This window comes from Humulus lupulus, chromosome X (assembly GCF_963169125.1).
Source record: "Humulus lupulus chromosome X, drHumLupu1.1, whole genome shotgun sequence".
Taxonomy (NCBI): domain Eukaryota; kingdom Viridiplantae; phylum Streptophyta; class Magnoliopsida; order Rosales; family Cannabaceae; genus Humulus; species Humulus lupulus.
Genome location: NC_084802.1, coordinates 111,856,167 through 111,872,287, shown reverse-complemented (window position 1 = coordinate 111,872,287; position 16,121 = coordinate 111,856,167).

Genomic DNA, 16,121 nt, shown 5'->3' with positions numbered 1-16,121 from the left:
ATGAAGTCTTTGCTTGGTATCACATAGACATGACAGGGTTGACCCCAATATCATTTGCCATGCCTTGAACATAGACCCAAATGTCGCTTCGGTACAACAAAAAAGGAGGACAATGGACCTGACCAGGGCAGAGGCCTTGAAGGCAGAAGTCGACAAGTTTATACAGGATGCCCAGTACCCCAAGCGGGTGTCAAATCTGTTGCTGGTCCCAAAGCCTAACGACACCTAGAGAACATGTATTGACTTCTCTGACCTCAACAAGACATGCCCAAAAGACTGTTTCCCATTGTCGAAGATTGATTAGATGGTCGATGCCACCTTCGAGTAGGAGCTCCATATATTTGTGGACACCTATTTGGGTTATAATTAGATCTCCATGCATGTCGCTGACCAAGAACACACCAACTTCCGAACAGATAAAGGTGTCCACTCCTACAAAGTGATGCATTTTGCTTGAAGAATGCTGGAGCCACATACAAAAGGTTGATTAATAAAATGTTCAAAAACTGGATTAGTCAAAATATGGAAGTATACATGGATGACATGATGGTAAAGTCCAGAATGGCACCCGACCACATGAAAGATTTGGCAGTGGCATTCTCTGGCCTCCTCAGATTTGGGATGAAGTTGAATCCCATAAAATGCACCTTTGGGGTACCCTCCGGGAAGTTCTTGAAATTCATTGTCAATGCCCGAGGAATTGAGGAAAATCTCAAGAAGATCAGGGTGTTGATTGAGATTCCATCTCCCACAAAACACAAGGACATTCAAAGTTTGACTGGTCGGATAGCATCTCTCAGCCGCTTCGTTTCAAAGGCTACCAACAAGTGAATCTCATTCTTTAATACCCTCCGAGGAGGTCAAGGATTTGAATGGGCGAAGGAATGTGTATAGGCATTCCAGTAGCTGAAGGTGCGCATGGTGAATCCTCCAATTCTATTAAAGCCCGTAGACAAAAAACACCTCCTCCTCTACATGGTTGTCTCCAAGAACACCATTAGTGATGCCCTGGTTCGCGAGGAAGGTCGCGTCCAACACCCCGTCTAGTACGTGAGTAAAGAGCTCCTCAGGGTGGAATCCAGATATCCCCTCATGGAGAACCTGACTTTCTGCATGATGATGGCTTCTCAAAAGTGCAGGTCTTACTTACAGGCACATCCCATCAAAGTCCTTACCAACTAGCCTTTAAGGAAAGTCCTACAGAAGTCGGAGTCCTCCAAGAGACTCATCAAATGGGAAGTTGAACTTAGCCAGTTTGACATCACTTATCACCTGAGGACTGCCATTAAAGGACAACAACTGGCAGATTTTATCGCAGAGTGCACGGGAATGAATGAAGGGCCTGAGGATCCCCATGTTGTTGGGCCTATATGGAAGTTGTTTGTAGATGGGTTGTCCAATGAGAATAGGATTGGAGCAGGCCTTATCTTGGTGTCGCCCGAATGACACAGAGTTCACAACACCTTTAGATTTGGTTTTAATGCCTCAAATAATGAAGTTGAATACGAAGCCTTGATTGTCAACCTACGAGTGGCCCTTAAGCTTAAGGGTGAGATCCTCAAGATATACAGCGATTCCCAGCTTGTCATGAACCACCTCTTTGGAGAATATTAGGCTTGGGGAGCCAAGATGGCTGCCTACTTAGCCAAAACCCAAGAGATGCTACATAGCTTCAAGAGATTTACCATCTTACATGTTCCTCAAAAATAGAATTCTAATGTTGATGCCCTACCCAAACTTTCTACCACCAAATACGCGGGGTTTCTCAACGTGGTCCTGATTAACTACTTTACTTCTCCGAGCATCACAACTCCCAAGGAGGTAGAAGTCGTCCAGCCCCAGGACGGTTGGATGGAACCCATTGTGAGGTACATTGTCTTCGTAGAGTTACCATAGGACAAAAAGTTGCTCAAAAGCTATTTTAACAAGTGTCTCGGTACATAATCATGCACAATATGTTGTACAGACAAGGATATTCATTGCCATTACTCTGATGTGTATATGATCATGAAGCCAAGTTCATCCACCAAGAAGTGCATGAGAGCTTTTGTGACGACCATGCTGGGGGGCAGAGCCTCGCCAAGAAAATCCTAAGAGAGGGGTACATCTAGCTATGATGAATAGCGATTCGATGGACTGTCGAGAAGTGCAACAAATTCCAATGTTACACCAACATCCCCTGAGCTCCTCTAATTGATCTCACTCAAATGACAAGTTTGTTGCCCTTCGTAGTCTGGGGCACTGACTTGATAGGGTCCTTGCCCACGGGAAAGGAAGGAGTAAAATACACTATTATGGTAGTCGCATACTTCACAAAGTGGGACGAGGCTGAACCTCTCGCTACCATCACCTCCATGAAGGGACTGGACTTTGTCATCAAAAATATCATTTTTTGTTACGGGCTCTCGAGGAAGATAGTCTTCGACAATGACCTAGAGTTTGACAGTGAGTTATTTATTGAATTTTGTGAGAGGCATAGATTCATGAAGAGTTTCTCCTCCATAGCTCATCCTTAGGCAAACAGAGAAGTTGAAGCGGTCAACAAGACGCTTAAAGCCACTTTGAAGAAGAGGCTGGAACAGGCGAAAGGCGCCTGGCCCGAGGAGCTACTTAAGGTATGCTAAGACCTCCACTATCCATTCACCATTCTCCAACGCCTACGGGTATGAAGTCGTGCTCCTATTTGAGGCCGCAATCTCCACGTACTGACAAGATACTTAAGACCCGACCACAAATCATGCTTTACTTCAAAAATCATTAGACCTTGTTAAGGAGCTCCGAGAAGCTTCACAGCTACGTGTAGCGTCCTACCAATAGAAAGTGGCCAGACACTTCAATTCCAAAGTTAAGGATAGGAAGTTCAAGGTCGGAGACTTTGCATTGCGAAGAGTCTTCCAAGTGTGAAGGCCCATACCAAGTCGAGAGGATTGTCTGTCCCAAAGCATACAAATTTGGCCCAACTAAGCAGGGAGTTAGTACCCCAAGCCTTGAAATCTGAGCACCTCCGCTGGTATTACAAGTAATATGAGAAATTTGTATCTTCCAAATTTTGTAATCATTTGCAGCCTCATCCATCTTAATGAAATTCGTGTGTGCAAAACACGATAGATGAATTCAAAGAGTTTACTTGTATTTTTATTATTACTCGAGGGGCAACTGCTCACTGGCCTGGATAAGTGAACGTGGACCAATCTCCAATCACCTGGGGGGCATAGCTGGGTCACCTTGAGATGTAACCGCTCATGGAGAATGACCTAGGGAACTAAGCCTATTGTGGGAATAGTAAACCTAGTGTCAAGGCTTGCGAGATTTCATTAGAAATGACCAAGGGAACTCAGTTTTAGGAGCATGTACGGGTACCCGAGAGTAAACCTAGTGTCACAAATAAACCTAAGTACCCTAAGGGCGGAGAACTCAAGTTACTTCCCAAGGACTAAGCTCCTGCGAAGAATTTATGAGTTCCTGATATCCAAATGGTGGAAAGTCTAAGATCAGAGTAATCTGTACTCGAATTCAAGCCTCAATTTTCCTAATACTTAAGCAAACAAGACCCTAGTATCCTATACTCGGGCATAAGTCTAAAGTTGTGTAAACTTATACGACCTTAATTTCAAAACTTAAGCACAAAAGACCTAAGTCTTCGGGACTAGGAACGCGAGCTAAGGAACTCAGAGCTACTTCCCAAGGACTGGGTGCCTGCGACATAAAACTAAGTCCCCAAAAACATAAATTATTTTGGGCTTCCAAGACCTGAGTCGCCTAGACTCGAACACCAGTCCCAAGTTGCCTAGACTTGGACGAACTCATAGTTACTTCTCCAGGACCAAGTGCTCGCGAAGCAACACCGAGTATGACCTAAGTGTTTTAAGTCCCAAGTTGCATCAACTAGGGTATGACCTGAGTGTTTTAAGACTGAGGCCAAAATACGGTGTAATTAAACATGGTTGCATAAATCGATTTTTTCGTGATGTACATTACGTTAAAAATTTGAGAAAAACCATGTACATTTTAAGTCCAATATGCATTATTACTAATGCTGTGTTAAAAAGGTGTTAAGTGAAAAAACAAAGAAGGCAGATAGTTAGCGCAAGCAAAAGCCATTCTAAAAAATTATGCACAACCAGGCTCGGGGGCTCGAGCAATATATTGTTTGTACCCCGGATAAAAGGAAAAAGAGATGGCATGCAGGCCTAATTACTTAAAATCATAAAATTACAAAGGACAGATGGCTAGATCTCTCCAAGAGGAACCACTTCAATGATGTTTGTGATGGGGTCCACCTCTGTAGCTGTACTTGCTTCCTTGATCACAACAGTGGCAGCTTCGACAACATTTGTCACCTAGAGACGCTCTTCAAAGAGTAGAAAGGTCTTGTCAGCCTCCCCAGTGAACTCTAATTCTATGTCTGGTTATGGAACCAAGCCACATAGAATGCATCCTAGGTGATGGTGTCAACCTCTTTCTTGAGGACCTCCACATTCTGCTGGAGGGACATGACCTTCTCTATAAAGCTTTGTCCTCGGCTGCCTCAGGCTTATCGACTACCATCGTGGCTACATCACGGGCCTTGGTGTGTCCTCCGCATCTTGGGAAGCATCTCTCGCAGCCTTGAGAGCCTCTTCCTTGGCCTGGACTATCTCCTCCATAGTGCTCTGGGTCTCTTCCTTAACGGTTTTGAGCTCCTCAGCCACCTTTGCTGCTGCATCTTTGGGGGCCTGGTTACAGACCTGCTCTGCCTCTATAGTTGTAGGTCTTTCCCTTGGGGTTTACGTTGGCGGAGAGCTTTCGCGGTCTTGTGTAGGGCATTGCTGTTCTCCTCCATGCTGGCCTTAAAGTGCTCGAGCATGGCCTAAAAATGCTCGAGCATTGCCCCGTAGTATTTTGTCTGGGTACACTAGGAGACAAGGAATATTCTCCACCCCAGGCTCTCCACCCTTGGAATTTCCTCATAAGCCGAAGAAAGGGAAGAAGAGATCTTAAGAACAGCCATGTCCTCCACCTGTGGAACCTGTCATCGGGGTGAGGAGGTTCATTTTCGCTTGGCAGGTCATTGGGATCCTCTGGCCGCAGGCTTTCTTAGCCCCTCGCCAAGTCTAAGTGTTGTGCGAGCAATGCTGGCCAATCCCATTCGGTCTTCAAAGGAGAAAAGCAGACGTTAGCATTTATAAAACAATGTAAGGCAAGTATAATATGCAGAGAAGGCATAAAGTCCAGAGCACGTGGGATTCTTGGGAAGCCCTACCACTAAGTGACTTCTCCAGGTGAAGAATCGAGTGTGCAAACTCTCTCATGAGCCTACCCATCTCCTGTGTAGTGTTGGTATCATACTGGCAAAACCATTTGGCATGGAAGGACGTCATATCATCCAGTGGCACGAAGTCCTGTGGAGGCAATCTTCTCCTCGGATGGTGGAGATAATCATCGAGCAGGTCTTGATAGTCTTGATACTCCTCTATAGTCCATGGATGGTCTGATGTAAGCTCATACCGTAGCAGTGAAGGAGAATCCCACACGTGCTCCGGACTTACCCCATCCCCTACATGTTTAGCATTATAAACTACTATGGGGGATTTACCTTGGTTTATTGAGGAAGACTCGATCCCTTCCTGATGCTCTTCCTCAAGCTCTTGGTCCTTTCGAGCTTCTTCAGATGCTCGACCAGTTTGAGCATTCTCAAAATAGTCCTCCATAATACACTGAATATACTGGGCATGAGCCAGTCCATCGACGTAATTGATGTGGCGAGAAGCCACCTCTCGTGAATGCTTAGAGTTTTGGTACTGAGATAGGTTAACGTTGCTTATGTGTTGTCCTTGTTGAAGAAGACCAGCAGCAATTATGTTATCCTTTGTTACCAACTGGCTCAGCTCCAGCTCCTCCTCTAGAAGATGCTTCATCGCCTACAAGCAGTCATTGCATGCTTGGATGAAGGGAGTTCATCGATAAGGACCTAGCTAAAAGGAATTGCTAAGTATTGGAAGGATTACTGGCATCAGAGGATGAGAGTGAGAAAGGATAGAGATACTTACCAACCTTAGAGAACTTGAGGATAAGGGTAGGGTTGGTTCGCATTGGGAAACCATTTGTGATGTAAAAATGGTCCTTATAATCCTGCTCATGGCAATCATTGTGATGGGGAGCCTTATACTCTAAACCAGCTCCCAGAGGCACCACCGGAAACTCAAGAACATAAATGGAATCTGAAAATTTTCCAGAAACCACTTGAATTCCCAAAATGCGAGAAAATGCCAAAAAAAAAGCCTAAATGTTCCATTTTGGCTAATTTGACACTAGCATCAATCTAAAGTAGTACCAAAAGAGGTAAAAATAACATCTAATACAAAAATCTTGAGAGTCTAAATGCACACCTAGAAAACAATAAGAACATGAACTTAAAACAGAGAAGATGAAAGAAACTTACTCGATATCAAGCTCATGTATGTGCTAAGCCTGGTTCGGAAACAGAAATACTTTATATGATTAAATGAGAAGTAGCTCGATTCTCTCCAACCTCCCAAGATTGCTAATGGAAAGCTTCTAGTTTGATGACGTGTTCTTTAAAGAGAGAAAGGTTCTTCAAAGCTTTGAGATGGGAATGTTTTTTAATGCAAAAGTGAAGAATGAGAGGCGAATGTTTGAATATATATATTCGAGGCCTTGGATGGGAAGCAAATGATCCCCACAATTGATCATCTAGGGAGTAGGTACTTGAGCGTGATCCAATGGGCACAATTACAGAGGCACAGATCATGATAAAAAAATGTGAAAATGACGCCTTGGGTACATCATGAAAGGACACCTCAGGTATATAGTGGATGTCTAGGGCGTGGAAAAGATCCCTCATTATATGGCTCTGATTGATGGGCCCAACAATAGGGAGTCCACATGTGGCACCACCTTTTTAAAGGTGTCAACCCTCGAGGAAGACGAACCGTCTAACCTCGAACACATCCCATAGAATTACTCTTCTCACTCTAAGTCTCCATTATCCGAGGACAAGTGAAGACTTGGTAGGGGGAAAATGTTGTCCATGTTTTAACTAAGTGACACGTGGCATGCATTAGGAGTAATTAGGTCCACACAGAAGCTAGTTAAGCCTCTTGGAGCTCACCTGGAGCTCCGTGGAAGGAAAGTCTTGCCTTTTTATTGACCATTCACCACCCCTAGAGAAGTATGTCTTCGAGAATGGTTACTTCTCAAGAACAACATGCATATTGTCCTCTCCAAATCCTCCTCTATGTAAGTCCTCTAGGTCTGCGAAATACGTCCACCAGGCATGGAGTACGATGCCATATCTGTATATTATGTCCCTAGCCATTTACATCAATGAGTTCCCAAAACAAAAGTTTACAGTCTGATCATTCTGACAACCCATAACAAGTGAATCAAAGAACTCATATAACATAAACAGATGTTCATAATAACTTCAGGATTATGAATAATTTGTATATGATCATCTTATTGATATGTTTAATTAATACTTATAAAGTAAATGATATTAATAAGTATTAATAACATATCGAGTCCTGTTCATGTATAACCACTTATTACTAAGTACCTCCACTAAGATGTCCTACTACATCAGTAATAAGGATCTAGATTACATGTATTCATAATACTAGTAAACCGTACTTACAGTACTTAATCCAAAGATTCCACATAACTTTGTTTTACTGCGAACTATTTCAATTCGTTCCTTACAATCTTAATCCTCTCATACCAATACAAGAATGTAGTCACAATAGCGGATTTGGGAATTTTCTGATATTCATATATTATTATTCTAATAATAACAATAAACAAACAATATATGCAAAAATTCATTTCAATTATTTATTTCATAAAAAATTGTTCAAAACATATACTTTAAAGGGCACTAAGACCAACATAACCATATTTTTTTAATCTCAATATTGTTCGACTAAAAACGTGAGACTGCACTCTTGCAATTATAGACATTTATTTACAAAGTACTTTTTAATGAAAAGTGTCAATCGATTTAATCATTACTTACAATTCAATCCTCTATTAATGGTTCTTAACTAAAGTAGGAATAGATCATTGTTTGACCTCTTTAATTATTTTTTGTTTCCTTAAGTACAATTAACTTTACTAATGAAGGTTAATTCATAAACAGATATATGAATTTGAGCTCACTAACCTTTCAGTTCCAAAAGTTAACCCTTAAGGAAACCATTATTCAATTCCTCTCAGAATGTTATAGATTCCATGTCTGTATATTATGTCCTCAGCCACTTACATCAATGAGTCCCAAAAATAAAAATTTTCAGCCTAACCATTTTGACAAACCATAACGAGTGAATTAAAGGACTAAAATACCATAAATATGAATTCATAACAACTTCGCGATTGAGATTAATTTTTATATGATCATCTTATTGATATGTTCAATTAATACTTATAAAACAAAACAATATTTAATTAAGTATTAATAACATATCAGGTCCAATTCTATATAATCACATTATACAAAGTACCTCCACTAAGATGTCTTACTACCTGAGTAATCTGGAACTAGATTACATATATTCATAATACTAGTGAACCGTACTAACAATATTTAATCAAAAGATTCCATATAACATTGTTTTATTGTAAACTATTTAAATCTATTTCCCTACAATCTTAATCATCTTACAATATTAATCCTCTCGTACTAATGTAATTATGTTTATATTGTGAGTGAGACCCCAGTGTTATGGGGATATATTTGAGATGTGTGATCCAAGATGATCCTAGGGAGCAGATAACGGGAATAGTCACAACGGGGTCGAATACCCGGTTTGGGGGGAGCCTAGGGATATTTTGTGAACATAGTTTGTGTTCGGGAATTACCGAGTAATGGATGGTGATTCAGTGGTTAATGGTTATATGTTGCTTATACTGTGGTTTTATAAGATAGGGATTAGACCAGGGGCCTATAGATTGATCTTACCCCAGTATGGGTAGAGCCTCAAAAGGTGTTACTGGTGCCAATGTTGAAGAAAAGGGGTGACGAGTACGACCCTTGATTGGGTGAGGAAATCCTGGAAATTCAGTGAACCTTATCGTGTAAGGAAAAAGCCAGTGGAAATTCTGGATAAAAGAGTAAAAGTCCTACAGATTAAGACTATCGTACTTCTAAATGTGTTGCAAAGAAGTGATGAGGTAAAGGACCTGACCCTGGAGATATGTTCATGTTTACGAAATTAGTATCCTGAGATGTTTGACCAAATTTCAAGGATGAAATTTTTATAAGGAGGGGATAGTTGTAACGTCCCAAATTTGTTATTAAGGTTTAGGGCCTTGACTACAATGCCTAGAGGGCCTAATTAGGATTATATGAGCGAGTAAGTGATTATATACATGATTTTTTTATATAAATGAATTGTGTGGTAATGTGATTAGACATGCATGTTTGTGAGTATTAAATATGCTTGTGGGCCCATTTCTGTAACAGGGGCATGTTTGTAATTTTTGCCTGTTGAGGGCATAAATGTAATTATGTTTATATTGTGAGTGGGACCCCAGTGTTATGGGGATATATTTGAGATGTGTGGTCCGAGACGATCCTAGGGAGCGGATCATCGGAATAGTCACAACGGGGTCGAATACCCGGCTCGGGGGGAGCCTAGGGATATTTTGTTAACATACTTTGTGTTAAGGAATTACAGAGTAATAGGTGGTGATTTCGTGTTATTTAAGAGTGTTGGGGATTGAATGGGGATTTATAGGATTACTTAAGGATTAGCAGGAAACGTGGAAAATGATGATTTTTCCCTTGGGGCCATTAAAGGATAAGGTTATGTCTAAAGGGCGTTTTGATCTTTTGGGAAAGGGATAAGACACTTAGAAACCTGGAGAAACATCAGGAAAAAAAAAGGAAAAGACTCTCTCTCTCTCTCCTTCATCCACGTTTGGGACTCTCTCTCATTCTTAGAAGAGGCTTTGGAAGATTGAAGAAAAAGGGTTGAGAATTTCCCTGAGTTCACGAGGCTGTGACTAAAGGATGGGGCTAGAAGTAGATTAGGAGAAGCTTGGGGTCATGACTACATAGTTGAGGTAAGATCTATGGTCTGTTTTACTAAACTTTTCAAGTTGGTTTTGGGTGTTTTAGAGTTTTGAGCTGAAATATTGGGATTCTAAATCATGCTGAAGTTTTAGCTTAGATTTAATGGTTATATGCTGCTCATACTATGGTTTTATAAGATTGGGATGTGATTCTTGGTTTGAGGAAAGTTTAGGTGGGGATTGGTGAAGTTATCTTGAGAAAACGCAAGGGAAAAACTAGGTTCATAGGTCTGAGTCGCGACTCTGTTCTTCAGGCGCCGCAGCCCGCATGAACTCAAATGCTTGGAAGCCTCAGAAATTTTCCCAGGCGCCGCAGCCCGTGTCCTTCAGCAGAGAGAGCCATGCTCTCTGACTTAAGCGCGCTGCGGCCTTTAAGGGTTGGGCCGTAGCTCAAATGGGAAATATTGGCCAAATGAGGGTTTAAGCCTGGGAACCCAAATGTTAGGGCTCGGGAAGGATTCTACTACCCGGTTTAGTAGAATCTGAGGTCCCGAAGGCTAGTATTTTAATTCAAAGTTCTAAACTGATTAGAGATTTATGGATATCTATTTGTTATGGCATTGTGACTAGGTTTTACTACTTAGGCTCGGGATTAGGAGTCGTGCTTGGGATGGCTTTGGGTTATCAACTCGGGACACCAGGTAAGAGAACTGTTTGTGCCCATAGAGCTTTGTGATGTTTATCATTGTATGTATTGTTTATAGTTGTTATGTCATACATGTGATTATGAATTTTCGGCAAGAGCTAGGAACGGCAAGAGCCGGAAGCGGCAAGGGACCGAGATCAACGTTAAGCATGCTGAATGTAGATTTCCAGGGCGAGACCCTCAAGGGTGACGTACACACCATGTTGGTTAAGGTCGCAGACTTGGTGCCTATTAGTGCACCTCGATCGGCGAAGGTCACAACTATGCTACTGTGTTGTCGTTCTATTATGCCGTTGTGCTATTTTTCTATTATACTACTGTGATGGTGTTGTTATGATGTTGTGCTATTGTGTTATTATACTATTTTGTTGTCGTGATGTTATGCCGTTGTGCTATTGTACTATTATATTGTTGTGTTGTTTTGTGTTTCAATAAAAGCTTGTAATTGGTCATTGTCTTCGATTAAGTGTGTATTCCTTGTAATATATTATTGTATGTTGTGCTTGAAGTTCTCTTGCTGGGCCTCAGCTCACAGGTGCTCTGTGGTGCGGGTAAGGGCAAGGAAAAGGTCTAACAACCATGAGTTGGAGGGCATGTAGCAGTGTGTACATGTTCAGCCTACCTGGCCGCAATGGTTGGGGTTGTTTTAAGGAACGCGTGCTAAACGTTCGATTTTGTCGCTTAGGTCGATTGTACCATACCTTTGGATTGTAAAAGTATTTCAAAACGGTATTTTGGGATCTCAATGTAACATTTTTACAAATTTTAGTGAATGACCAACTCTTTATACTGAATCTTCATTAAATGAGTTTTTATTTTGATTTAATCACACTTTTTAACCTAAAACCTCGATTAGCGAGCTAATGGAGCATTTATAAATCACATGGTAACGACTCTAAGGAAGTAGGGTGTTATAGATATTACTCAAATAATAATAATAAACAATTAATATTTGCAAAAATTCATTTCATTTATTTATTTCATAAAAATATTGTCAAATACATATGCTTTAAAGGACACCATTCCTAACAAACAAAACTCAAAACAAAAACTAAACATAAACAAACTAAGATATCTTCAATGAGTAAAGCAATAAAAATCAAATATCTTACCCCAAACTTAATCTAAACATTGTCCCCAATGTTTAAATAAAAGAAAAGGAAAAAAAAACTTTCATGTTATCCAATGCATTGCTCCATTGCAGTGACTCTCATTGTCGCCCTCCTCACATTATAACCTTTTACAAAAACAAGAAAACAAAACAAAAACAAACTGGAAACATGAAACTAAATTAGGTTGCCTCCCAAAAGCATTTTGTTTTACATAATGAGCCACACACGTACCGCATTTTCTATTCTTTGTAAGCCAGGGTATGATCCTTCCCTCGAATTTTGGCTCGAAGTACGCACATGTGTGGAGACTTGCTATTTAAGATTGAAAAATTAAGAGCCTCCATCTTCCCATCCTTTAACTTTCCATAGAAAATTTGTCGTAATTTACAACGAACAGACGAGTACCCCCTCGAACTTTGGCCTTCTTCTTTTTCGTACTCTTATGCCTCATACCACATCTAGTGCATCAATTCTACAAGAAGTATGAATCTCAGTTGCAGCAAACACTTTAAATGTCACTTCATTCTTTTGCACTCTTAACTTTAATTCTCCTTTTTCCACATCACTTAGTGCTATCACAATAGCTAAAAATGGTCTCCCAAGTATAATTAGAATATTTTTATCTACCTCCATATCAAGAATAATGAAATTGGTCGGGAAGATAAATATGTCCACTTTAACTAAGACACCCTCAGTCACTCCACGTGGATGTTTAACTAACCAATTCACTATCTAAAGTGTCATAGTTGTTGGCTTAGCTTCTCCAAAATTCAGTCCTAAAAAAAAAGATAAGGGTATTAAATTCACACTAGCTCCTATATCACATAATGCTTTCGAAAAAAACCATAACTCCTATAGAATAAGGAATGTTGAAGCTTCCTGGATCCTTCAGTTTAGGAGGAAACTTCCTTTGCAATATAGTACTACACTCTTCAGTTAGTGCAACAGTCTCATATTCCTCCAATTTCCTCTTCTTTTACAATATTTCTTTCATAAACTTCACGTAGCTTGGCATCTATTCAAGCACCTTGGCAAATGGGATATTAAGGTGAAGTTTGCAAAAAAACATCATGAAACTTAGAGAACTGCTTCTTAAGTGTAATCTTTGGAAGGCTCTGCGGATAAGGAATTGTGAATTCAAAAAATCAGACATAATCCCGAAAGGGCCTCAATCAATAGACGGGAGAAAAGGTGAGGCTTTCCCCCTAGTAACCTCAGGTATGCCACGCAACCTCATGTCTCACCCCACGTGAGACCCATGCCCCATGCAAGGCCTTCGCGAAGCTACCCCATCTCGCCCCACGCGAGGCCTTCGCGAAGTTGCCCCATCTTGCCCAATGCGAGGCCTTCGCGAAGTTGCCCCATCTTGCCCCACGTGAGGCCATCACGAAGCTGTGAATTCACACCTCACCTCACCAACCTAACAACCTCGCGAAGCCACACTGTCTCACCCTACGCGAGACCCATGCCTCACGTAAGGCCTTTGCGAGGCCGTTACCCCTAGTGCATCTCGCCTTGTTGAACCCCTTACACCTTGCTGGACACCTTGTGCCTCGCTGAATGCCTCACCTCGCCTCGCCTCACCCGCCTAGTAACCTCGCGAAGCCACTCCGTCTCGCCCGACAACGCATGCCTCACGCGAGGCCCTTGCGAATCCGTGACCCCTGGTGTATCATGCCACGCCTAGATGAAGGTCCGAAGGGCCACGTTCTGGCGTGCGTCGCCTCGCACGCCCACCAACGCCTCGCTTCCTGTGGAATCTTGCATGGCATGTTACTCGAGCCTCATTCCATTGGTGAGGCATCCTTCACCTATCATTCAATAAGGCACATTGGCCCACTTGCTAGAGCATGATAACTTGCTTATGACTAGCTCCTAAGAAGGAAGTCACACATCTGCCTTGTCAAGTGTTATGAGATACAAAGACAAGGCCATACTAACCCAAAGTAACTAAGGGGGGGGGGGGGGGGGAATGTTGGAGCACGGAGTATGTTAGGCCTGGTACATACGTGTCCAGGAGAACACATGGTACGAACTAGGCACCCATGTCAGACAAGTAGTGGTCGTATGAGTAAGGTACCTTGTGTGGTCCTCATCAGCCAATCTCTGACACTCATACTAAACAAGTGGTGGAGGTACTTCCAAGTACTTAAGTTGAGGTGCTCCAAAAAATCCTCAGCATGAACTAGAACTGACAACCACACTCCTGGCTCTACTACCACCTGTAAACTGCATATGCAGGGTCGTGTCCCCAGGGACCACAGTGTACTAAGAGTCATTAGTACTTTACTATAAGTATGACCTCCCTTCATTTGAAAAATGGGGGAATTTTTGGAGAGAATTTTGTAACCACTCATTGTTAATGGAAAGAGACACTCTACATTCTCTCTATTTTGCATTCTAAAAGTTCAGCATTTACATTTTATGTTCTTGAAATCATAAGAAAATTTTCTTGAAGATCATTTGATTTGAATCTACTTCTTTTATAACTCACAAAGTTCTTGATCTAACTTAGTTTATGAGTTCTTACCGTCAACAATTTGGCACCGTCTGTGGGAAGGATACGTGCCAAGCCACTATTCTTCCATTGATTATGGCAGAGAAAGTTGTCAAGATGCTCTAAGAAATTAAGAGAACCACGGGAGGTTGAGGTCCACCTCGATGGAGATCAGCTGAAGGCCTCCATGAAGAATCCTCTACCACCCGAAAATGTGGATGTACCAAAGGAGCCCAGGCTTCCTGAAGATGAAAGGGAATCCTCGTCCCCAACAATCCAGCCTGATGAGAACTATCATGGATCAGTGGCTGCTCCCGCGAGAGATGCTTGACAGTTCTCGCTCCAAAGGCCACCATAGGTGCCAAACTCTGGCCGGCAAGATCCAGGTCCCTCAAAGCGAGGGCCTGACAAGAATCCCCGAGTGCATTCCATAAGCTCAAGCTCTAGGTCTTAATTTTACGAAGAGGAGATACGTGAGTTACACCAGAAGAACCAAAGGCTAGAAACCCCCTTAGAGAATATGCAAGAGGTGTTGAATGGCTTGGTACAGGGAAAATCAAGTATGCCTCTTCCTAGATGAAAATAGAAAAGCTAGGAGGGGGTAGAAACCACAGTCCCCATGGATGATGGGAGGACTCAGATCTCCACTTGTAATACCCCTCGGATGAAGCAGCATGAACGTCTCGGACAATCGAAGCAGTCTAAGAGGCCAAAGCAGAAGAAAAACGCTGACCCTCATAACGAAGTCGAAGTCACTTGAAGGAAAAAACCCTCCGACTTAAGGGAAGAACTCAACAACAAAAGGATGAACAAGATGACTACACCTCCTATGGCTCCACAGGAAGACAAAGGGAAGGAAAAGGCTAACCCCGTCCACCTTGATAGATTCCTTGAACAAAAGAAGACAAGACCTAGGCACCAAAATGAGGAGCCTTTGGAGCAAGATAATCACCACATCTGGAGGGAAAGCTATTGACGACGAGTTTGATTACGAATCACCCTTCATTAAGGAAATCCAAGTCGCCCGGTCCCCATTCAACTTCAAAGAGCCCCATATGACCCCTTATGAAGGAAATATGGATCCCAAATACCATCTGGATGCATTCAATGACCTAATGAAATTGAGAGGAATTAGTAGCAGGGCCAGATGCCACTGCTTTGTTGTCATGTTAAAGGGACCTGCGTACAAATGGTTCAAAAGACTCCGGCCAGGGTCCATCAGGTCTTGGCAACAATTTTCTGATGAATTTTTCCAACAACATCACGTCGTGCATGATTACACTATGTCAGGCACTAGCCTCGCTAACATGAAACAAGGAGAAAATGAGATTCTAAAGAGCTATATCCACAGGTTCAATATGGAGGCAGCCAAATTAGGAAGCTTAACCCGTGGAGAATTGAAAATGGCCATTACAGTCGGAGTATGCCCGAGTAGTAAGTTGTGGGATAACATGCTTAAGAGGGAGGTCACTGACTTAGACGATATCTACGAATGGGCACAGAAATATATTCATGTCAAAGATGGTCACGAGAGCCTTAAAGCCGGAAAAAATAGGTCCCCTCTGGGAAGGCCTAAGTAGTGCAAAGGAAAAGAAGGTCTACGAAGGTTCAAGAGATGATCGGCCTCGGAAGCCCCAACGCATTGATGAACACAAACAGGCCCCATACACCTTTTATACTAACCTAACACACGCTAGGGAGCATATCATCATCACAAATTAAAATCAGATCTCTTTTAGGAGGCCCCGCCGATGAAAAAAGACCGATCAAAAAGAGACCCCAGTAAATACTATTA